General features: G+C 35.7%; 1 protein-coding gene across 8 annotated transcripts in view; it reads right to left on the reverse strand.

Annotated features, from left to right (window-relative positions):
* The window catches only part of LRRC4C (leucine rich repeat containing 4C), a 485,259-nt gene that overhangs the window by 259,810 nt on the left and 200,524 nt on the right, over window positions 1-24,925 (reverse strand). For all 8 annotated transcript variants that reach the window (XM_015630824.3, XM_015630822.3, XM_015630819.3 and 5 more), the window contains exon 2: window positions 20,755-20,844. The gene's annotated coding sequence lies outside the window, so the exon portion shown is untranslated. The remainder of the gene's footprint in view (window positions 1-20,754; window positions 20,845-24,925) is intronic.

The raw sequence follows: 24,925 nt of genomic DNA on the forward strand, positions 1-24,925 counted from the left end.
TTAGAAGAGCTAATTTGTCTGAGTCATTCAGCACCTATTTCTCCCTGATTTTTTTCCTTTCTCTGTCTCCATCTTTTCCCTAATTTCAGCACGTATTTATTGCCATATTGATAAGAAGGTCAAGAGATCTGCCTCCAGCTCCTGTGTAAATATGAAAGAAAATAATGTTACAGAAAGTCCAAATAGCACAATAAAAACCTCTTGTCATGGGTTCAAAGTATCATATGAACTCTATCTGTAAAAACTTACTTTGGTATGTCAAGACTTTAGTTGTGATTTAGATGTGACTTTTTTAATGTGGGTATGAAATAATTTCATACTTTTTAATGTACTAAAATGAGTCTTATAATTTAAAATTAGAGAGATGAAAGTACATATTTTACAATAATCTGTCTTGAATTTGAAATGGATTAATGGACTGGATAAAAGATGGAAAACATGAAGTTGCCTTCATTCAAAAATTATTGTCAAATATTCACATAGTTCATATAGCCATCAATCTTTAGGCATTCAAACTACCTTAAAACTGTGGAATTTTGGTTTTTTTTCATTTTTCAAAAGGTCATAAAACAACCAAGTTTCCTTCCATAGGCCATCTTAATTGACTGTAGTTGTACAAGAAATTTTTAAAAGTCTATCTCTTTAAAAGTTTATACGTGCTGAATAAAAATATTATCCAGTAAGTGATCTTTGATGCAGTTCCATCTGAGAAAGCTATGTATGATTTTGGGCTTGATTTTCACTCTTAGATGGACATACAAACAATAAAAACCCCCAAAAACCCTCAGCATCACAGCACCTCAACTGTGCTATTTGAAAATTAAAAGAACTATGATGTTAAGCTACTTTATTAATTTCAGATATTATTTGACGTGCAAAATGTTTCAAATTGATCACAAAGGTAATGCAGCAATTATGAATGCTACCTCTTTTGTTGTTCAATATATCCTATTCTTGTTTCTAGTAAAAACATGCACAATCGAGTAACCTGGGCTGCTTTTTGTAGAGGGCAACACATCACAAACACATCATATTTTTAGGATGCAACACAGCATTATCTCAAAACCTCAGAGTATATATATTTTCCCTTTCACACATGAATGTTGCATCATGTTCTTTAAAACTGAGCACAGAAACTTGGGCTACATTTGATGTGGTGAAGAGAATGAAAGAATAGTTAAGCAAGTAAACCAAAACAACCTACCATCAAAGACAAATTTTCTGGTTTGGGTAAATTTTTAATTAGAAGAGATTTCAGAGAGTTCTCAGTGCCAGAGCTGGACACCAGCAGAATACAGAGGACTATAAAAAGTTCCAAATAAATTGCAAATTGTTTTCAGTAAAGCCCTACTTTTGTAGAGGAGCAGGAAAGTTAATTCATCCATTCACCGGTACCCCTTAATGCAGTGTGCAATGCTTAGTGGGGCCACAAAACCTGTATTTCCTAAGAATTGCATCTGTGTAATCAGATTTTATCTGTCTGCACAAACACAGACCCAGAGTCAATCTTCCAATAATCTGTCCCAGTTCTAAAAGGGTTGAGTAGTTTCTAAATAAAACTTAGTGTTACTTTTTTTAATTACTTGTTGCACTTTGTTTTCAGGTAAACATTAAGTCATTGTAAATATTTTCCATTTAGAAACTTATTCTTCTTCTCCAGAAATAGTGTATGGACTATTGGATTATTTGGCCTACAAACTATTTATGCTGTGCTGCTTTTTGGGGCTTTTTTTGTAAAGGAATAGAATGTTGTGGTTTTATTAGTATTAATTTTCAAGGTTTTTCCCTGTGGCTACAGTATTAATGCAGCAGAGAAAGTTCTGCTTTGTGTATAAACTGTTTTCAAGGTCTAAAATACATTTCAGAATTAGAGGAAAAAAAATCTTATTTTTTTCACTTAGAAAAAAAAAAGATGGCTAAAATATCTTTAAGCATAATTCTTTCTACACTGAGCCACATCTGGCTTTTGTAACCACTAATTTTTATAACTTTGTGAGCATTCAAAGTAACTAAGAAATTACTTGAAATGCAGCAGTCAGCCACTACAAGTTACATTGTAACACTGCTTTACCAGTGATATTTTGGTATCTTTGAATTTTCTTGTTGAACTAAGCATAAGATGTAAATTCTAAAACAATGCAAACCAGTACGAGAGATATTAAATATTATAACAAGAGGCATGCTTTTAATTGGAATTGGTTTCAACATTTTGAATAGCTGGGCATAGCACAAATTTACTAGGGTCAAGGATGTGTGTGTGTTGTTTAAACCAATAAAGCCCACTACAAAGTCCAATTTGGTGAAAGCCCAAAAGCTAAACTTAGTTCAGCCCACAAAAGGACAGTGAAAATTGTCAAGCACAGTGAAGTGGTATCAGAAGAGTATAATCAGTTCACTGAAGAAGTCTGAGCAGTCTATCATCTGCTCATGGTTTCCTCAGTTATATGGAACAAGCTAATGTAACCAGCTGGGGATGGCAGTGCTGCTTTAATAGAAGAATCTGAAGGATGAAGAATTCCTATGAACTTTTCAGTGAATAGGTTGTGGAGACAGAGCTTCTCCGGTTTTTAAACAAGGTTTCAATGGTTGAGGCTTGAGGCACACTGACAATTTCAAAAACTCCATAGCAGCTGCATACTCTATCCTAATCTCCAACAAACTATTATAATATCCAGATTTGTTGATTGATATGTTTCACCAGCATAAAAGTCATCATAAAAGGACAGAACTACTGAATCTAATGAAAGAGAGAAAACTGGAAAGCACACCCATCTGTGGCTGTGACTAAAAGTGTCACTTGCTCATGTTACGAATATGAACAGAGGCCACCTCCTTCCTCTGCAGCCTGTTCTGCATACTCCAGTATTTCAAGATCCTAAATAGAGGATTACCTTATTTTTCAATGACAGAGAAATTACTATGGGAAGACCTTTGTTTGATATGTGACATCTGTTTGGTCTATCTTTGCTTCTGCCTTCCCAAATTGGATAAAACCAGTCAAAAATTAATTCTTGGGTATTGTTGAATTCAAACACCTCTTTTTTTAGCAGATTTAAAATTAACTTAAGTTTGATAAACATGAACAAGGCAGAACATGACATCTTCTCTATATAGGATCTGCTCTTACATACAGCTTCCAATATTCCAGCATTCCAAGGGAAATACCAACAAGGATAGCCGTAATATAAGCTTCTGAAACTCAAAATTGTCCTTTTCCACTACAGATTCCAACAATTCAACAGCTTTCAAAAGAGTTATCGATGAAGACTAAAATTAGCTGTAAAAGTTCATCCCCTCACAGGCTTTTTCAAGTGTATTCTGAACTGAGTTATTAGCAGATGGAATTTGAATTTCAACATTTGTAAAATAATTCAGCCCTATGAACAATGGATTCTCTGAGGATTTCTTCAGGTTTTTCTTATTAACCTCTGCCAGCAGAAGTAAAGAAAAAAATTCTTGCATCATCTGAAAGTTTTTTCCCCTTTTATGTACTTACTGCAGTGGTGCCCATATGGCTACAGTCCTGTCCTTTTAATCTCTTTTTACTCTCCAGTGTTTGTGTGTGTTATTGAATAGCTGCCATACATGACCCCAGAGGAAGGGCTGTGTTTCAGTTTTGGATAATGGATTTTCTGGACTGTAATAGTTTCTTACACTGATTTACCTTATCAGCAAAGCCCTTAAAGACTGACCCCTTCTGAAATTCAAGACTTTTACATGGTATCAGTTTGTTGCATCCATTTCTACAATTACTCTCTTCAGTTTAATAGTTTTATTTAATGTAAATGAATAATGAAAGAAAATTATTCAAATGTGATACTCACTGGATGGTGCCTATATGGAATAGAGATCCAAGCTTCCACATGTTTCACCATATTCCCTTTTCGAACCATTCCCTGTCAGCCAAACCCACAGAGGACTATAAAGACCTTTTCATTTGTCTACAGCCTGACTACCAAGATCTTTTTCTGGAATCAAGAGACATATTTTGAAGTTGGTCCCAACTGCTCTGTTATTTTCAATGAAAGCAGTCAGCAGAACATCTGGTTTTACTCATGTTTTTAAGTCTTCCTTTTGCAGTTCTCCTAGGCATGACCTACTGACTGAAGGGAAAGAAATTTTAAAAAATCTTTTCTCTCAGAAAAGTACATAGGCATCCAAAGACAGAAAATTTTGCATATTGAGAAAAGGAGAAAATGTGAAAACAAAATATATCTGAGAATTCAGAGGTGACTGGATCCAACTTTTTGCTGTCAAGAAAACATGGTCATAATTATCAGAGGCTGTCAAGAATTGTGATAAGAATTCTCCCTTTCCCCATAAAGTTAGCTCTTTTCTAGCTGGACTATACAACTGCTTTTAAAATACTCCACCAAAATGTATTCATGTCTAATTTCTCCATTTACCTTTCTGCCTGCACTGGATTTTAATAGATTCTTCCTGCTCTGGCACTTGTGACTTCGTACACTTAGAGAAAATAAACAAGGCCACTCTCACTGCTCATTTTTCTATATTAATTATGTCATCCTCTTCCAGATCTCCCTCATAAAGAAAGCCACTATTCCTCTGAGTATTGTAGATGTTATTGTTTACTGTAATTTGAAATCTTCACCTGAATATGGAACAGATGATGGACACCTTTACAGTATAAATTTATGACTGAATTTTTATATTCTCTACCTCTGTTGTAAATTCCTCCTTCACTGCCCAGAAGAACAGTGTGTTGGACACACATTTTCTGACTCCTCCTAGGAAGAGTTTAAGATTCAATTTGCCTTGGGTGATCTTGTAATATTGAGCTCCACTCAAGGAAATTACAATTTTCAAAGTTGCTGCTCTATCATACATGCTGATATTAGCTGTGAAAAGAAAGAGCAACAAAGAAAAGCAAACAAACAAAAATAACAAATCAGACTGTAAGGAAACGGTAGAATTTCAAAACATTTATATCCTCATAAATCATAAATAGTTATACTTAAGTATATAATTTTAATGTTGAGTCCTGGAAAAGTATGTCTGGAATTTTCTGTATGTCAAGCAATGTATTCATACTTCAGATGGCACTGTAATCTTTGCCTACCTCTACAATAACTACAATAATAATCTGATAAATGAAAAAGAAACATTGGATAACAATTACCTGGCATAGCGAATATTCAAAAGATGACTCCAAGAATATTAAAAAATATCCCTAAATGAGGATTCTTTTTAATTGCATTATAAAATTTGTATTGTACTATGAACTAAAAGTATTTTTCAGCAAAGAGAGGAAAGTTGGTCACCTACTGTAACCTACAGCCAATATAGGCTGCAAGAGAAAAATCAAATGATTCAGGAATTAGGAAGAGAGGTGTGAATCCCTACACTGCTGCTCTTTAGTTCTATTTAGCTAAAGGAAGGTATTTTTATGCATTTTTAGGTGTTTTTGTGAAATGTCTTTTAGGATAGCACCAACATCCCTAATGGACAGATATTTAAATAAGATGACCATCAGAGCAGAATATCACATAAAACACAAGGTTCATTTTCTTATCTGTGCAGACATAATAAAAAGTGAAACCTCAAAATGCATTTATGTAAAATTTCCTCCAATTACAAAATTTCCTCCACAGTTAAGCACCTCATAAAGAGGTTGAGAAAGCTTGAAACCATGTTTTGTATGTCTCCAGGGCTTCTAATAAAATAACTTTAAAAGCAAAGGTGCCCCTTGAAGGGGAAAGCAGATACAATATGAAGTAAATAATGCAATTGTAGTAAAAAAAGGAGAATATTTATGAGTTTATGAGTTATCTCAGAAACTCCTTCCTCAAATCTAATAATAGCATTGGGATTTTTGATCCCTGTACTTTGTTAGTTCATAATTTTGTTAACAAAATGAAGTCAAGTGTTACACAGAACCATGTGAGTAGTACCAACACTGAAGTCAGATTCAATCCCAATAAGACAAGACTTGAAATAAAACTTAAGGCTGACCATGAATGAGGGCCTGCCATCATTTGAGTGCCCAGCTCTGCGTCTGTTCTTCACACACCTCACACGTGTTACACACCATGGACAAAGGCAGTCTCTCCTCCAGTCTGCATGGCACACAGCAAGAAACAAGGTGCAGGAAGCCACTGGGAAGCTGCCAGATCTCTGCCATTGTAGCAGCAGTTTTCCTTTGGGTAAACTTTTAGTATGTTCCAGTTTTGCTTGGAAAAGAGAAGATGGCATGAGCAGTTCTCTGATCAAGACTTTCAAATGAAAGACAAAAATGGGATGGGCTAGGAAGGCTGCTGGTGGTCTGAAAATGAAAGTAAGGACATGAAATGTACTTTCTTGACCTGCAAATGGCAAAAAAAGCAACTCTTTTATTGTTCTCTGGTTAAAACCAAAGGAACTGAGCAGTCAGTGGCTCCATTTTTGCCATCTAATGCACCTACATGGTCTTACAACTGCAGCACTTGTTTTCAGAGCCAAAAAAAACTAAGTGAAACATAACAAAGATATTTCAAAGAATATACAATAATCATAATATTATATAACTTCTCATTTTCCCTGTACTTTTTCTCCCCTTTCAGTAAAAAGAAGTATCAGCAAAACATGCTTTCATTAAAACTGCAACACATCATCATATTATATACCACTGATATGTTTCTTTGCCTGATGTTTGATGAATTAAGGGCTGCTGATTCCAGAAAGAAGCCCTTCCTGAGAAATTATATTTAGGAGAATGATCTGGAACTGCATTACCAACTTTGACAAAGAGTAATATACTCCATGATATATTCCTGCTTGTTCAGAAGCAAAACCATGTCTCATTTAAACTTTGAAATTAAGATACACTACTTTTCTTCTTGTAACTTCTTTCCAGTTGTGTGATCAAATACCTTTACATCACTGAACGGCTTCAATATGGTCCAACAGGCACAGAAAAGTTTCTTTCCCTCAGGGAGTGACAAATCTACATTGGAGCATTTTGCAGGTACATTTCCAGACTGCTTGCTGTCCAATGCCTGGTTTGGATCTCTTAAGTGCTAACACAATTTTCTTCCTGACCTTGAAACTACTCAGTCACTCCTGACTGAGAAGCAACCATGGAAAATTTTGGGTGACACAAGACCACCCTTCCCCAGAAGTACTAGGCCAATGCCTCATCATTTGGAGTGTCAAACACCAATACATTTATAGCCTCATCATTCTCCTGCTGCTGGTTCTACAACTTTGCTTTGCCAGCTGCTGACACAAAGCAAGATATTCCTCCCAGTTCTTCAAAGCTGTTTAATGAGTGATGAAAGTCGATAATAGAAATAATTGTTATGTATACTGCTCCAAAACTGACAGAAGAAACACCTACGAGTATTATAACACTATACTCTTTTCCAGAAATAAAGAGATATAGAAGAAGGTTGTTTAACTGTGCACAACTATCATCTTCCTTTCAGCATAATGGTTGTGTATCTCTATAATTAAAGATAATTATAGACCATAAAATTTGTACAGCGATTAACCAAAAACAAGATGATGCTCTGTGCTGCCAAGACAAAGACATCCATCACTGAAGTTTCTCCCTCTCGGATTTGGAATTTCCCCCCATTCTATTTCTGTTGCCTTCAGCACTACGGTATATCTGTAACTCAAAAAAAAATCCCTGATTTTCAATGTGCCATGTTAAATCTGAGTTACTCCATTATTTTAACCTTAACAGAGTAGTGAAATGAGACTTTTACAATTATACTTTAGCCAAAGCAGCACATTTATCTCTAATACCAAGAATGTGTTGAATGTACATCCTTTAATAATAAATACTATAATCCTTACAGATATGCTTTTCACTAATGAAATTGCAGATGCTCTCAATATTAACTCTACATGCCTAATCTCTTTCTGAATACCTGATTCCTGTAATTTCTATAATTATATAGATTACTCAGGCTAGCTATGCACCAAATATAATGGTATTTCCTTCTTAATGCCATTTCTCCATTCACTTTAACATCCATTGCTAGCATAGAACATTAATTTCTTCTGATTTTCAAGAGACATTTTGGATATATTTGGATATATCCCTTTGAGGAAAAAAGCACCAGACTTACCATCAAGGTTTTCCATGTATAAATTACTATTACTTACTATTTCATGAGGAATCATTTGGAACTTTGAATATCTGCTCTATGTTAAATACCTGTACCTATACATACTTTACATCTGCAAAGAGATAAAATATAAAACCCAAAGTTTGAAGCCAAAAGAAAGATTTCAGAAAGCAGCAAAAGATGCAAGCACAAAAACTGTATTGCCACTCTAATTTCTATGTATTTTTGTTGAAAGAAATTTAATTCCTGTATATTTGATTGAAAAGTAAAAGCTGAATGTCATGAAGTGAGGCTAGAATATCAACAGTTATCCTATATTTTGTTTGTATTGAGGGTTAAAATCCATGACCTACAACTAGTTTTCATGCAATCAAAAAACACTTCCACTGTATAACATAACCAGAGATACGCAACCGTCTTCACGGGTTTAAATTTGGAATCATATTTATTTTTCTTTGGCAGAAAGCATTAGGAATTTCTCTTTTTCTCTTGGGCTGTTTGGCCTAAAATCAAAGGATTTTTTGGATGCACTGTCATCATGAAAGTGAGTTATTTATATTTAAATTTCCAGCCCTCCATGGAAAATGCAACTGAACATTTCATTCATTCCATTTTCACTGGAAAAGTGAGAACTGCCTGTTTTTCTTCTCTATGACTGGAAAAGAGAAAGGACACCTTTTAGTGATTTATCTATTTTCTTTATAGATTTGTAGAACAACTTTTATCTAATGGGTCAGTCAGCATTACCCTGGTATTTGTGGGTTTCTCCTCACGTACACAAGACTGACTCCATAGGTCTTCTGGCACTGCATCTTCATTGAAATAATAAGAGCAGAAAGAATTCAAATTTCAATGCAGGAATTATTCATTAACATCCCATGGCTACTTTGTTAAAGCAAAATTGTTTCTCCTTTGTTTCTAATTTTTCACAACAGCACTTATTTGAAGGGATCAGAAATACCAGTGAAACATTAGCAAAATGCTCATGCAAAGATAAATACTTTAGGTGATATGTTTGTCCATTTTGACTTCTGGATCAGTGGATTAAGTTACTCAAAACACTTTTGAGGAAATAAATTCCATTTATTTTCTCTTTGCCTGAAGAAAGGAAGAGAAAATGCTAAGTTTATGTTGAAATAGAACCTGATCATTTTCACTGGTTTTTTTTTCAAGATGAAGGATCAAAAGGGTCACTCATTTCACACTGCTATCTCTTGAACTTCTCAAAAATAAAACAAATGTGGCTGCAGTCCAAGAAGCTCAAGCAGTCATCCAAGAAACTGACAGTATCTCTCAGGAATGAAAAATGACTGTCAGCATGAGAGACAGTTCTTAGTTTGCCTGTCATTATTTACTTCTAAGGTCTGACTAGTTTGGGGAGATGTCAAGGGAGCAGCTGTCAGACTGAAGGCAACAGAATTGGGAAAACAACCTAAACTTATATTTGAATCATGATTGATCATAACCTGTGCTATGCAATCAGATAAGTTTAATAAGGAGGCAAAACAAAAAAGGAGGAGTTGTGCTCTCTCGGTTACAATATTAGCAGTAGTGTAAACTAATAATTTAATTTATAGTTGCTCGGAAATATTTTACAGAAATAAAGTCTCACTGAAAAATAATGATCTGCTGAATTTAAGGTCTCTTAAAGTATATAACAAACAGTAAAAAAAAAATAAATCCTTATTTATATTTGTAACTGGTTTGGCTTTCTGCACTTTTTGCCACAGAGGAACAAAGCATGAGAATTACTTGAAATATACTTATCAAATTTTCATTTTTCTCTACAATTCATCTCAAAGTATCTAATAAATAATCAGTAAGTATAACATTCATTTTTAAAGCTGAGGGAAGTAAGGGACTCATGTAACAAACATCACAAACCCACTAACAAAATCCACAGGTGAGCTGAGAAAGCGTTAAGCTTTTCTAGCTCACAGTCTAGGAGTGGACTATACCTTTAATTCAGATTGTTTGTGTCTGAGCTATCAGTTAATGATATATCACTTCCTTCAGAGTGCAGCTGACTCCAGTTTATCAACTTAGTTGATTTCTGCCATCTAAAACTGATTAGGCTTGTATTATCTGGGATTTTGAAGTGATGGCTAATTCAAATAGTACACAGATCAAGAATTTTGTATTCCTAAAATAAATCTGGTGCATCAGAAATTTAGTTTTTGCATATACAAAAAATGCATTCAGACTTTCTGAAAAAAATCTTTAGAGCCATGATATAACTGTTGAATGCTGTTTTTTCAGCATAATAATCTTCACGGGTTTGTATTTGACAACTTTCTGCACCACTGAAGAAATTTAGGTAAAGTAGAATTATTCATTTTCAGACCTCATTATTTATATTTTATTTTTATTTTTATTCAAAAATTCAAGAAATGGCATGGTCTAATCTATTAGTACATATAATGATCCTGTTATTCCTGTAGGATTTAATCCATGAATTTGCCAATTTGTCAATACAATGACAGATAGCAATTTTTCCCCTTAAATATATTTAATTGTTTCTACCATCTCATTCATCAGGTTTCATTGAACCTTTCTTTACATGTGGTAGACTTCTCTGAGCTTGTAGACTCTTACTTCAACTTTGACTCTCTCTCTCTCTCTCTCCCCCCCCCTCTCTCTATATATATAAAAACTGCTTTTTTTTTTTTCTTTTGGGGATTTTTTTGGTTGTTTTTGTTTTGCTTTGATTAGTTTTTTGGGTTTTTTTTATTTTTATTTTTTTTAATCTAAAAAAGAACATCCATGTTTCAGTTCACTAAGTTACCTTGATGAAGTATATTTAGGCTGGTATGAAGACTTCCTTTAATAAAGTAATATTATACCATGATGATGCATCTCTCTTCCTATGGGCATTTGCTGTATACAAGCAAATCCTGGGGGCAGCTTTCTGCCAGCAGAAGACAAAACATTTGGGGGATGGGATCCCTAATCCAAAATCAGGGTGTTCCCTCTTCAGACCTCCCTTGCCTTAAACCAGCACCCAACAGAATTGCCAACTGTGAGCTGAACAATCGTAGAATAGTTTAGATTGGAAAAGTCCAAATGCAACAAGCCCAACGAGCCACATTTACAGTCAACAAATGCTGAATCTGATAATTTATGGATAAGCACACATAGCTTATTACATATTCAAAAACAACGTGTGAATGCTTTTAAAGGGTTTTTTTTGGTTTTATTCTATGTGAAGTAATCACTTTCTGTGTTTTAGCAGCAAAAAAATGCACAGAACAAAACACAGCAGAAGGTTTTTTTGCTTCTTTGGACAATATCAAGCATCTGATAGTGTTTAATAAATTATCATCTGGGAAGTATTTCACAAAACAGGAATAGCTGTCAGTAAAGACATGGAGCTAACACTCCATAAAGGACGTCTTATTTGTTCTGTAAAGCTTAAGTATTTTTCAGGAATGTGTTGTTGTGTTTTGTTTTCTAAAGAGGGCAAATATAGCATAGATGTAAACATCAATTACTCCATCCAAACAGAACAAAAGGTTACAAAGGTTACTTTCCATTTGTGAAAACACAACACACACTATGAACAGAGGTGAGGATAAACAAATTTCATTTTGGATATGCAGTATAATACATCTCCACCGTCTTTGTATCAACAGAATTTTATCCTTCTGTGTGGTCCACCACCACTTAGTGTCACTGGATACTTTTTCAGTCCATTTTATATTTCTGATGTGCCTTCCGGCTATAGATATGGGAAAGAGAGACTTTTGCACTTTGTTGGCCATTCAGACAGCTGCTTATGAAAATGAAAAAGAATTGAAAAAGAAATGTTCAGAATACCATGAGAGAATTTCTGTGAGATGGAGGAGGAGTTAATGACATTGAAATTGAGTCAGTATGGTATCAAAGCTGTTTTGTATTGCTCTTTAAAGTGCTTTAGGGCCCAGGAGGACAATAACACCAGGAAAATAGAAGGCATAACGGAAGAATTACAAAAAATACCACTCTGTCTCACCCTGAATGACATCCTTCTATATTTGTCCTCTTTTTTGCTGCTGATTCATAACATGCACTGAGGAGTAACAAATATACATTTGCTCTGGCTTGGCAGAAAGGGAACAGAAAAGGCAGGAAGTCAGACCTTCTGATATCCTTTCCATGTCTCTGGCTAAATGCTTCCATGGAAGTTTGAAAAGTGGCTCAAAATGGACTAACACAGTGAAAGGGAAGCAAAAGGTTCTTTCTTTTATGTTCTATTTTTCATATAGGAAATATAAATTAGGTAGTCACCAGTTTTACACCACTACCTTTTTTACTTTGTTTTGCTAAGATAGTAGCATTAAAAATATGTACAGTAATTGGAGCATGAAACATGGGCATTTACCCACGTTAACAACATTTGAAATAGAAAATTATCTAAGCACTTTCTAATAGAGATGCCAGGAGTATGAAGCTTTTGTAAAATCCCATCTTTTGGTAAGTGATAGATTTATCTCATAGTACTGTGAAACAGAATATTCCCTTAGGAAAAATCACAGCATCCTCAAAAAGATTTCTTTGACACCCACTTTCCTGAAGTTACCTTTTGACCCTTCTTTTTTTTAAATCAAATCACCTAAAACTTGCAGAAACCCAGTTGTCACAAGTTGAGAAAAACAAGAGAGGGATATAAGAATATCTAGTAGCTATCATCTCGGATTATACCTTCATTCAGATGTCTGCCTCCCATAATTCAGGTCAGGACAGCAGAACAGACTGCTACGTATCTCCAGAACTGTTGCAATAATAGTTTTCATCAGCCCTTTCACTTAATGCAGCTCTCCATACCCAAAAGAGTATTACTACCAACTGTGTCCTAAGATGTGAAAATGTAGTGTGTCCTTGCATTATTAGTGACTCTCTCAAAGCTCACAGGCAGATTGAAAAGGGCTGCTGCAGACCCTTACGGAAATGTTTACTACGCTGGGCTCAGCCAAGTAGCCTTCCAAGAGTTATACCCTCAGAGCCTTGAGACAGCTTGTGGAAGCTCTCACATTCTGTTCTTGAGACATTTTGACTGTGTTCTGGAGAACAGGGGTGATCCATTTTCAGGTTCGTGGTGTGCAGCAGCAGGGACATTTAAAGCTACACAGCTGCTCTGATTCGTCTCAGATGTGTTTAGGGTGACAGTAGCTGTATTTTTCACGTTGCCTGATAGCATTCACGGATTACTCTAGCCACAGGTCCCCCTGTGACATAAGACCTGAAGCATATCAAGTAGAAAACAATGCAGAGTTTAATGTGATCTAAGTTTATGTAGGTGACAGCAACAGAACTGGAGTGACTGTTCAATAAATTGTCTGCTTAATAAAACAATTCATAGCATTTAATTCTTTTATGATGATCACCTTGGGAAATTTCAGGTGTTTCCTATTTTAATGCACCTTTGCCTTTCTCTGTGTATTTGCATTTTGTATTTATGGAGATAAGTGGAAGAAGATGAGCTAGAGAAATATGTGCTTTATTTATCAGTAATACTCATTATTTGTACTCATATTCATTAGTCAACTGTTGGTGATTTACCATGTATTTTTATCTACATCACCTATTAAGGAAAACTTCACCAGAATTTATTTTACTGTTTCAAATGACGTTAAATAGCTGATATTTCCCATAAACATGCATTTTCACTCACTCTTCTTTTCCTCTCCTACTATTCTCATTACAGTGGGAGTCAAGGTGAGGAAAGCATATGGCTTCTTCAGGTAGAAGTATATAGTCATAGCCATACAATAATTAACAGCATTGTTTTCTCAAATAACAAGGCATGATGCCTTAAAAAATCTAATATACACATACACAGATCACCAGAGTGAATGAGAATAAATTAACACAGACATTTTTGATTGCAGACAGTATCTGTCCTCCAAAAGAACAAAATAGAATTAGATAGCAAACATGAGTGAGTGACTATGTGTGTAGTGGATAGGATATTGGTAAATTAATATTCTAGAGCTCTGAGTAGATTTGGAATTGAATTTAGTGAAGAAATTAGTTTAGTTTTATTTTAGCCAAACAGCATTATCCAAACTTAATTACTCTTCCCCAATGCTTAAAGTATTTCCATTTACAGAAGTGACAATTCTCTAACAAAACTGGCAATGAATACCAGGACTGAAGTGATACATCTTCTCTGTGGCATTAATATTTAGATTATTTAGACAGATATATAGATAAATCACAGACTTATCATCTTATCTTTGAGGGAAGCAGGTCTGCTGGAAAAACAACTGTGCACAGCAAGTGTAAAACTATTCTATCATATATTTCTTTTTTTATGACAAAAATATTAGGAATATTTACTATGGTCAGAACATAAATGCACATGTAGAGCTGGAATTTATTTTCAGGTATAATCCAGTTTCCAGAGATAAAAAAGAGAGCTGAAATTCTTGGTATTTATTTTTCACACCACAGATAAAACTTTACCATATCAATTCTGCCCCTTTTCTCAACTAACAACAAATGGAGGATATGCTTCATAAGATACTAGAGTATCTGGCTTTTCTTTTAATAAAGCAGTTTGGAACATTTATCAAACAGAGGAATTGCAACAGAATGAAACTTCAACAAAAACAAGGACTGTCAGGATGCCAATAAAACAACCGCAACAAAGAGGCATCCAAGAGCAGTTTTGATTTCAATACCTCAAAACTAGGGAATTTCAAACACCACTTTTCAGAACTGGAGAGAAGTGAGCACCCTTTTGGTATACCAAGTTCAAAGTACTATAAGACTTCTATCAAAATTTTCCTTCAAAACAAGATCATTTCATCACGTATCTGGTCTTGGCACACACCTCGATTCCAAACCCAACTGCAACCTTTCAGCTAGCGCCCGGTGCACAGCCAGCTGCTCCCTGTGTCAGGGCCAAGCTGCCAGCTGTGTGACAGCAGCCCTGCACCTCTGCAGCAGCCAGGCCAAACAGCAACTCTGAAAACAAGAGAAAACTCTCGAGCCGAGCAGCATCCCTCAGTCTGCACCATGGAAGCTTCCCTCTGTTTAGCAGAGAAGTGTCTATAACACTATACACAAAACCATGCATTTTCCTATTTTTCAGTCACCTATGAGACCTTCTGATTCTTTGGCCCAAAAGATCACAGGACCATATAACAGAAATGGCTTAAGAGATAAACAATCCTTCAAGCCTTTCTGCAAAACCAAGAACGCTCCCATTTGGGCAAATTCAAATCTAGAATTCTTCTGGCATTTTAAAGAACAGTCATGGAGAATAACAGTGGATAACATGTTTGATTAATTTTTCATCTTCAGAAGCTGTTTGTACGTAAATATATCAAAGCTCTAAGGACACTGGTGGGAAAAAATGGTCATTTGTCAACATTTAGGGTATAACTTAAGAAGCTTCAGCTAATGACTTAGTATCAATCATGCCTACCTGCTGGAAATATTTTAAATGCCAAGACCACAAACTGGTGATGCACAGGAAATTATCTTATTTCTGTTTCAAAGAGATTTTGGTGACAAAACAATTTTGTAGTAATTTCACTGTCAGCCAGATCTGCAGTCTGATAACTGAAAACCTATAAGTGAGTCAGTAGAGTTTGGGAATAAGTTTGTATTTAACTTGTGATACATGGTATAAATAACACTCAGTGTATTAAGTTTCTGAGGATGAAAGTATCTAAGAAATGCAAATAAGTTTAATTAATAGGAATAAAGTAAAGGCAATTTTAACACATAAACAACTGCATTCAATATACATGAAGGTTTATGATGACTAAATTGAACTGCATGTAGTTTTGATGTACTTTAATCAAAGCCTTCTTTTTAGTCTTTTACTTTCTGCCCTGGGTGAGTGGAAGTGGCTCAGATACCTAATAATATTATCTATACTTTCTCACAGACATTAATGCTTGAAATGTTTCAACTTTTTATAAGCCCAGTACCTCAGCAATCTGAGAAAGATTGAAAAAATGATGACTGGCTCAAAACAACTTGTGTGTGTGTGGGAGGGAGCAGATAAAGTTCAGTGGAGGTGGAATGGTGCTCTGCCCCACACCACATCCCCTTTGGAGCCTCTAGTGCAGCTGTGAGTCCCTGGCACACTGGAAGCAATGTCCCACCCGTGCCTGGAGCCCCAGTATAGCCCCAGAGTGGCTACCAGAGCAGGAGCCCCACCTGGGGGAGGATGACCACAGGAGGCCAGAGCAGATAAAAAAACATTGTACAAAGATGCACCTGTTTGTGTCCCTTATTACTGGGGTTTCGGAGGAAGAATTTTCCTGATTTTTCCATCATAGCTTTGTATGATTTAAAAAGAGCTTCTTGGGACTGGACACTGGTCCATGAGGAGGTCCTAAAGCTGCTGGGTTTTGAGACAGGAATATATCAAACTCTTGGTCCCATTCATCCAGAGGAGCCTTTGCAGGCCGAATGGGATTTTCCTATCCATGGGCTATCCATTCATGTATGGCATCATGGACCAGAGGATCCCAGTCATCCAATCCAATTTTACTCACAAAGCTCTAAGGATGCTGAAAAGCAAGACTCTGTATGGAAAAAGGGTTTGTGGTGAAATCAGCCCTACTAGAAGCAGCAAGATTGTAAGACAAGAGACAATAATACTGAGAGGCCCCTTTAAGCTCCTTAAGACAAGGATTTTGGGCACACCATCCCCTTTTGGGGTGGCACAATGTGGGAGTGTCAGGAAGGGGTGTGCTCAGATAGGGCATTATAGCCACATTCATAGGGGGGAGTCTTTTCATCTCCCCCCAACTTCAAAGGGAGTTTTGGAAAGGGTATATTAGGTAGATAAGACTTGCTAGACTAAAAGCAGCAGAAACTAAGAAATGTTACTAATTTAGCAGTAATTTTGCAACATCTTTGGCAGTAAGTCTTTTGTTCTTCAAACTGGCCCCAAAACCAAAAAAGATAATCACAGTAGCCTATCAGAAGCCTTCTGTATCCAAAAAAAATGTCTGCTAGAATGTAGCTGCATAAAAATGTACAGTTGAGAATCCAATGGCAACCTAAGCTCTATGAGAGTTCTGCTATGCAGAATGCACACAGAAGTGTTTGCTTGGGTGCACACAGTACAAAATCCTCACCTTCAGACAGTAATTGAAACTGATGAAACATCAAAGATTTATAACTACTTGAAACACCACCATTGCTGCCCCAGAGGAAAAAGTTAACCTCAGGCCTTCAACCCTCCAAATTAATAACCAGTCCTCAGAACTCAAGGTCTTTATTAGGTCTTCAAATTTAGTGTTCTTACTGTACCTCCTACAGTTCCCTCACAAATTTTCTTAAATAGGAAGAACGATTTAATTCCTAACAATAAACTTGGACCAAAATAAAAGAACAACATTGTGCACATTTACAAGTATGCGTCAATGCATTAGCAGCAAGGAAACATATTATTATTAGAAAATGCATGCCTGAAATTACAAGGCTTCAAAAGCATTTTTATTTCAAATCAGTTTTTAAAGAGTATGATTTTTCTAACGTGTTATTAGGACCTCTTCAGATGAAAGGAGGAAAATGGATTAATAACAAAGAGCACACTGATTGAAATCTAATTTCTATTATCACAGCTAAATGATGTTTTTGCATGCAAGCTGAAGCTGTGTATTTTGAGATACACAGTCCCCTAACACAATGTCACTCATTTCTCTGCTCTTACTTAGAGCCATTTCCTGTTGAATTGAAAATAACAGTGCCTCAAGTAACTACACAGTGTAAAATGCTTCCAGTTAGAAGCCAAGTCTCTAACTAGACAAAAGAATTAAATCAATCATTCCCAAATAGTGTTTTCAGCTGAAGAGTAATATCCACATAAAACCACTTTAAAATATTATGTACCTGGACTATTATCAGCACTACTCAGATGATTAATTTTTCACCCCCCAAATCACACAGCAATAAAACTCCTAACAGAATTTCTATTCTATCAAATAATGATATTTGAAAAAAAACAAAAAAACACAGTACAAACTGAATCAGGAAGAACTCTAGAAAATGAAAGATATTAAAGCAGTACAAAACCAAAAGAAATGTATCATGAGCTGCTCCAGGTTCACAGATCGTCAGTGTACTGTCAAGTACTCAAAAATCCCATAACCTGATCTGAAGGGTGGGTGTTAATTTAACCCCAGAAGTGAAGCCCCCTGAGCCAGACAAGCCTTTTAAAAGCACAGCTCCAGCCCCAACCCCATCTCCCAGGCCTTCAGGGTCCCTAGGAGCTACTTCTAGCACAAAAACACCCTGGCTAGGACCACAGCCCAGTTTCGCCCTTCCAGGCTTTGTGGCAGCCAGCTTCCATGAGAAAATCATGTTTAATTAGCTTCTAGTGGAAAAGCATGGCTATTCCTAAAGGTTGTAACAGGGAGCCAGTTGGGATGAAAGGCTGAGGACACACATTTTAGTTTCTACTAATCTGCATTTTCTGATGTGAAAAGAATTCTCGCAAAGCATAGATCAGTTCTCAGCAGTACCGACACCACCCTGTGGCTGCCAGGATACCTCTGATTGCTGAATGTGCTGAAAATCAACCAGCATGTGTGTTTAGTTATCTTGTTAGCTCCTGGACTGCGGGGTGATGTGTACATAAATTAGTACTGAGTGCAGCACAGCTTTTATTAACCTTTTACAACAGCAGGGACTAGGAGTCTTCCAAAAAACAGAGACAAGAACCATGCATTGTAAAGTTATAAGTGTAGTAATAGCAGGAAATGTAAATGATGGGATGTCACAAATGGAAAGCTGAGCCTTCCACATCAGCTACAGCCAACACAGTCATTTTTAGGCCAACTGTAACCTAACTTTTAGTCTGCACAATAAAATGGTACTAAGAGATTTCATTTTTTATTTCAAATTGATGGCATCTATCACAAATTCTAATGAGCATATCCGTTGCTAAAGGACACAAAATGATTCACACGAACACTCTCAGTGTTAGAACAAAAAACCATCTCTTATTCTCTGACTCCAGTATTTACAGATTCTCGACAATGAGCAGGGATTGGATAATTAAGTTACCACCTTCCCAAGCACACTGGTCATGAGAAATGTCCATCAAAGGACGTTTCTTAGAAGGAATGCGATAAACAACTTATGTTTATAGGACTTTCATGGGAAAGCAACTAAAACTATGAAAACATTATCAGAAGGCTTAACTTTCAGGGCGACACATATCAAAGAAATCTTTTTTCCAATAAAATGATGAAAAATCTATTTTCTTTCCCTAACAATGAAAACCTTGATCTTAAACCCTCTGATCATGACACTGGAAGTATTTATGAATCAGGAAAAAAGACTATCTAGCTGTTGATAAAGAGATGCCCAGTGATTTTATTTTTCTATCAGTCTAATCCTGCAGGAAGTTACAAACATCTGTGTCAGCTGCTCAGCTAAAACAAGAATTTTGACAGCACACCTTCAACTTTTTTGTCCAGAGGATCCATTTTGCAGCTTCTTGCTGTCAGACATTCAGCAGAGAACACAGACACACTACAGTTTCCATTGCATGGCTTTTATATCCCAATTTGAGAATCCCCACCCACATTCGAAGAGATTCAAACTAGTCTTTCCTTCAATTGATAATATACTTGCAAAAATACCATCTTATATAAATTAATTTATTTTTTAGAGTTGTTGAAAAGTTCACCTGAACAAAGACAAGTGTGCTGGCTGTGTGTCAAACCTCACATTTAAGTTCTGACTAGTCACTAGATACGGCACGTCACCTCAGCCAGTGACATCTTTTCTACTCGTGGACTGGAGCATTTCTAAAAACACTGACAGAAATCACACTGAAAACACTGAAAACCAGGGTGCTCAAAATCCTCTTTCTATGTGAGTGCATGACTATTAGGATGACAGATACTGAGTCTCCCAACACTGGGGCCCATGAATTGTCCCCACAAATATCTGTGCACAGAAAAGACTAAAACAATGCCTTGAACAAAGCTGAATCAATTAGCCCTTCAAAAGTCAAGGCACCATCATCATCAGGCAGGAAGTGCTTATGGCAACAAAATCAAATATCAACAGAAGAAAAGTTCAGACCATTGTTCCACTAGCAATACCAGAAACAGTCCTGCTACTGAGCAGCGACAATGCTCCGCACGCATTGCCCTGGGCGCGAACAAACGGCCTTTTTAGCCTCTCTTTCTGTACTAGTGCATTAAGTCAGAGAAGGTCATTAATATTATTTAGCATCTCCTCCAAACTGAAAATTGTAATCAGAGTTTACACTTCTGTCAGCCACTGTGAAGTTGTGTTTTTGCAGTTCCTACCAGAAAAGGTCACAATACTGTTATTTTGGGGGGAAGTTAATGAATAAAGGCATTTATCTAGTGCCAGGTCATTTTCCTGAGCAGGTAGGCCCTGTATAATTTTTTTTTTAGAGCTTTGCTTATCAATTAAGATGTATTTTAACTTGTGTTGCTATGAACCTTCCTATGTGAAGCTTACAAATGATTAGTAGAACCTGATGAATATTAATGTGCAAAGTAAAAAAAGTGGATAAAAATATCTTTGGAAAGGTATTACCTCAGACAATCTGCCACTGTACCTTGCTGCTGCTGTGATAAAAAAAAAATACATAAACATCTCTAATCAAAGATTTCTTTGCTAAAATAATAATAATCACTACCTAAACTGAAGACATTATCAGTTACAGTAAAGTTAGTAAACTTACATGTTGTTCAGAACACCCAAGAGAACATCAGTCTGTTTTCTTTCTGAATCAATAAATAATCACAATTTCTTGCAATGAAGGAATTCATTTCTGAAAGACAAAAAAAAAAGAAAAAAAAAAAGTAAGGTCAAATGATACATATTTTTTTAGTAGACACATTGAGATAATACATAAAAATGCATTGCCACAGCTGGGAAATTTACAGGAGCATGCTACAATGTCATTAAAAAACCTGCATAATTAAAACTTTATTTGTCAGGGTAAGCATACTATTAATATTTTATAATACTCAAAATATGTTTCATGTATAGGTTAGTGTTACTTGAGCTGCAGGGAGTTTAATATTTCTGTTTTATTTTGTACCACCAGGAGCAAAGGTTTTATTTCAGGAAGCAAGTATTCTCAATTCCTAGCAAAAATGCCTTTCACAAATAGTCTAACAGAAAATGGAATCGTGTCCAAAAAAACCCTAACATTTTTCCTTATGTAAAAAAATATCAGATTTTCCTTGAATATTAATAGGGAAAGGACTGGAAGAAAATCCTGCATATTATATCCCTGAGTACCTCCTTTTATCCCTTTTCAATATGTATTAATGAGAACACATGAAGAAAAGAAACAGGTTGGCTGAATAATAGACTCTTGCAGTAAAATCAATTTAAGAGTGGAATAGGCTGGCAAGAGAATGAAGACTACTCTATACATATATACATGTGTATATATACTCGATATGCAGTTCATTTCTACTCCTCTGACAGAAGTCTAAGAGGGCAAAACTTTCCCTCTAGTAGGAAATTAAAATTATTTTAAAAATTTTGCCTCATGCACCTGTAAACAAACACTAGTTAGCAAGTTTTGTTTCTTATCCTAAAATAACAAAACATTATAAGATTTCAATCAGTGTTGTGGAATTTGGATGTCAACAGGGAATTTCAGACATTTTTGACAAGTGAATGTATTTCTTCAGATTCCTGAATTATTTTTTTTAATTGAATAACTAAATTATTATTTTTTTCCTTACTGTTTGTGACCCCTGTGAACCAGTCCTCAGCCATTCTACAGATGAGGACACTAAACAATAAGGAAATAAGGAAATAAACAAAAAATTACTTCAAAGCTTTTAGTAATTTTTAACCTTTCAAGACTGAGAGAAAATATCACTGAGGTTAAACTGCAGTGAGAGAAAGTGTCAGTTTATGTCTAATAAATCCACCCACCATCTAAAGGTTCATCTAATTCTTACAAGGCAACAAGTGATGGCATGCAGGTGCTCATGGAATGAGTGCTGGTAGCATGATAACAGCTTTCCAGTTTTGTCAGCCTTTCATGGAACAATGATTCTGACATCCTGCATTTATCTAGACATAAAGAAATACAGACTGGCTACAAGCAACCTGATTTAGTGGAAGCTGTCCCTGCCCTCAACAGAGGGGTTGAACCAGATGACCTTTAAAAGGGCCCTTCCAACTCAACCTATTCTATGATCCTTTTATTCCCAATAGCCCCTTGCCTGCTTTGATGACTTCCAGTCATTCAAAAGCCATGCATGGGTTTACAGAGAGTAAGCAAATGTATAAACACCATAAAATAATCTGTACATGTCAAACTTAGGTAGCTGTAGCCTTTCCCTCACCAAACCACGTCTCTTGTAAGAAAAAAATTTCCAAAGATTCATTCATGTGTGGCTCACCTGCTTTGACTCTCATAGAAATATCTCCACAGGACCAGCCAAAAGATAAATTATTCCTGCCTAAGAATGCAGCAGTTCAGTGCAGCCTCTCTGCCTTGGATAATGTAGTGAAGCTTTGTTTCACACCCATGTGTGTAGCCACATAAGATTAAGACCGCCACCTAAGAGTGTAAGTGTGATTAGGGCCTACAGTGACCACACAGCCCCTAATAACATGTGCTTATTGTGAATATGCAGTTTATGGGAGAAAAGATCATCAGAGAAAAAATATTAGAAATTTGAGTGAGAAAAATAAATGAAACTAGAGTTTTAGCCAGAGTCAAACATAAACTTTGGGGAAAAGAATCCTATTACTGACATTTGAGAAGTCATTAGTATGGTATATCACAGAAAATAATTCAGGAAAGAGTATAATGGTTTTATGAAAAAGTAAAAATATTAAGTAGTTTAAAATAGTTTGTCTCACAGTCCATTCTCAAATAGTGACCAAAACTACCACTGTTAAACATGAAGAGCTGAAACCAATTATCTTCTCATACAAAAACTTATTGTTTTAATAAGCACTACTGAAAGTTTAGCACTGTGAGTTTAAGGGAGAAAAAGTAGTAAGAGAAAAAAGTAAAGGTGAGATACTCTAAATATGAAACCACATTTAATCAGCATGATGCAATATTGATGTAATTATAAAATTTTACACAAACATTAGTCAAGGGTGTTATAATTAGTGTTGTCTACACCACAGAGGGTCTTGAGCTTGAAACATTGTAGTTAAGAGAACGATGATTAAACGTCAAGTTGAAAGACAGCAAAGTGTGTTAGATGTTCTAAACATCCACACCCCCAGAGCAGTGTCACTTACTTTTATTTATTAACATCCTCCAAATGCAGGACTTCAGAAGAATTCAACTAATCCACAAGCACATACACTAATTTACTGAAACAGAATCAAGGATGTTCAGACAGCCTTCTGTCTACTTGCCCTCTAGGTACTTTGAGAAACTATTAATAAAAAGCATCCATTACAGTATTTTTCCATACCTCTGTTATCCTTAATATCATATTTTCACTGGTTAAAATTAGAAAATAAAAACCACAACTTTATGTCTCACCTGCAGTGAGAAAGGAAATAACTGCTCTCACTCTTCACTGTAAAAACCCACACTACAAACCTTTGGGAATTTCACCAACTTTTTTTTTCCTACTATCACATTTTTTGTATTTATCAAAAATTCTCCAGAACCCAGAGTAAACAAAATGCCCCATCTGCAGTTGAGTGAAATGGAAATATTGCTATGCCGTACATACATTTCTATTGCATTTGTATTTTTTTTTTTTTTTATTTTAACTTGCCACTTCAGCAGCAGGATAATGTGTTAAATGTACTTTATAGTCATCTAAAAGCCCCAGCTAGGTGCAATGCTGACTCTTTTCAAACTGTCTGTCCTGCAAGTTTTCCAAAACTAACAGTTTCTAATTAAGTAACTTCCAGGATACCACAATACAAAAAAATAAACAACTTATATTTATCAATTATTCTTGCCCATATTTTAATTTATTATTAAAAATATACTTGTATTTAACCCTTCCTCATGAATATTCACTGAAAAACTAATCTTCTTTTCAGGCATTTGTTATATGCTCACCCCAATAAATCATACAATGCCTTTTATATTTTCTTAAATCTAATATTTTTCTAAAACTTTATCCTTATAAAGTCTTATAACTCTTTTTGTAGTTATAAGTCACATTTTGACCCAGCCTTTCCAAAGTTATCCTTATACAGACATTTCTTCTGCACACAACTCCATCTTTATGTTGCTTTTCTACCACAATTTTTTTGTTTGTTTTGGTTGTGGTTTTGGGGGGTTTTGCCACAGAGACAACCCATAACACTACCACACAAAGTAAATGAAGTTTTCTGGATGACACAAAGAACAGCAGAGCTGACACAAGACCAGCCAATTAGTCCACAACAGAACATGTTCAGTGCTAGTCAGTCCCTTTAAATTAACTTAAATTAACTTAGAGAAGCATAAGGTAATAGTGTAGAGGGGACTAACACAGCGCTTATAATGAGCAAAATAGGGGGGAAATTTAACAACCGCTTTTTTTGCTGAAAATAAAAAAAAAAAAAAAGACCTAAATGTGCCTAATTTCAGTAGTGCTGGGTAAACAGAAGGGCCAATTAAGGACTTTGCTTCAGGTTCAATATTCATCCTGAAATTGGGTTAGCATACCTGAAGCTTATGTAACATTGTTCTTATATTTCAAATTATTTCTTTCCCATAAAAACATTAGAATGCAAATACAGCACTGTCATGGACAACTACTCAACCAAAATCCTTCTGAGAATTCAGAATGCAACTGTCTAAGAGCCAACACAAGTGCAGAGCAAAACAATTCAAGTTAGTCCTGGTGTTATTAAAACAGACATTTCAGAAGTTATATAGCTACACTGAATTAACTGGAAGAGCTCAGGTT

The sequence above is a fragment of the Parus major genome, chromosome 5 (genome assembly GCF_001522545.3).
Source record: "Parus major isolate Abel chromosome 5, Parus_major1.1, whole genome shotgun sequence".
Classification (NCBI taxonomy): domain Eukaryota; kingdom Metazoa; phylum Chordata; class Aves; order Passeriformes; family Paridae; genus Parus; species Parus major.